General features: G+C 34.3%; 1 non-coding gene across 1 annotated transcript; it reads right to left on the bottom strand.

Moving 5' to 3' along the window:
- Positions 1-843: 843 nt before the first annotated feature.
- On the bottom strand, positions 844-915 carry Trnam-cau. The gene has a single exon. It is a non-coding gene; the product is annotated as a tRNA-Met (tRNA).
- Between the last annotated feature and the right edge of the window lie 580 nt (positions 916-1,495).

The raw sequence follows: 1,495 nt of genomic DNA, 5'->3' as shown, positions 1-1,495 counted from the left end.
GCAACGTCCGACCTGAGTGTTAAACCTGCCAGTATCAGTTAGATTTTCGGCCTGCCTGCATTAAGAATACTTTAATTTGACCTTAATAATTATTTCATGCACTACACCCCCGTTCTAAGGAATCACGAGCTACAATCATCAGAATTGGAATGCTGTTAAAATTTTATACTACGCTCTCGGCAATTGTACTTGATATTTTTAATATCATTTCACGGCACTGTCAGATTGTAGTAAACGATAGTAAAGCACAAATTTCAAAATTTGTATACGTGGTATTTTAGTTTCACGCTGACGGGTTATTTCGCGCAACTGCCATGTTCTGTTTTACAGCAGCGGGTGCTTAATTCCATCAAGCTGCAAAGGCAACACTTTCTTTTTTACTTAATTGCTTTACTACGAATTTATACTTTTTATACTTCATTCACCTTTATATTGAATGCACATTCGACACGCACGTAACGACTGATCTGTTTACTGCAATAGAACACTAATAATATCACCGAATTGTGTTTAAGGTATTTTATTAATTTTAATTGCAGTAAGTAACACTTGCTTGACTTACTTGAAAGTGTCCAATGTTCGCTGTAACATGATCGTTTCTGACTTGTGAATTTTTAATGAGTTTTTTATATCGAAATTTTACTTTTTGTGAAATACGCATTTTCGTGTATCCGTAAACTTAAATGTCAGAATGTGAAACAAAATCTTCGATCAGCATATCGGTGTTGGTTTCATTCGTCTGGAAAAGCAAAAATATCCAGTTTCTACTGCGTTAGGTAAACTGATTGATATGCTCGAAACGATGAACGATGTTCGATGGAGAAAGTAGCAAAACGAATCTGTTAGCAGAGAGTGGTTTCGATCCATTGACCTCTGGGTTATGGGCCCAGCACGCTCCCACTGCGCCACTCTGCTTCTGCCAGACGAATTAAACTGTCGGCTTTTCATACTTTCTACTTAAATTAGAGTGAAATTAATTCTCTGCCACTAATATAAATAATATGCTATCCGATGATGAATATCTACGCAATTTTACACGATGAAATGACTGGAATAACAGCACTCCAACAAGCATAGTTGGTGTTTCTAATTTCAACTTTTAAACTTCCACGAAACATAACTAGTTTCTTCCTCAACATTCCGTTTAACTGAAGCATTTATTTTACTATGAATGTTTTTTAACTAAGGAAAATTTATAAAAAATTCAAGTATAACTGTAAATACAAATGATTTGAATTCATTAATTTTTCGCCATTTACTTAATAAACAGAATGCTAAAAGCTTTTTAAAATTTTCAAAATAAACACGCAAGGAATTTTTAATATGACCTTTTCGTTAAACAATTTTGTTCACCCTGTTTGAAGATTAATCAGTCCTGTGCTTTTTTTTGCTGAAAATACTGAAATTTTGCACTGAGATTTGTATATTGGAGAGTTTGATGCTATTAAATTTTGGTGTTTAAAGGTCAAGGGGTGGGGAGATAAACGGGATCGTG

Source organism: Centruroides sculpturatus, unplaced genomic scaffold (assembly GCF_000671375.1).
Source record: "Centruroides sculpturatus isolate CEXI.00-Female unplaced genomic scaffold, Cexi_2.0 scaffold7312, whole genome shotgun sequence".
NCBI lineage: Eukaryota > Metazoa > Arthropoda > Arachnida > Scorpiones > Buthidae > Centruroides > Centruroides sculpturatus.
Note: the sequence above shows the minus strand (reverse complement) of the source record. Positions and strands in the feature narration are given on the sequence as shown.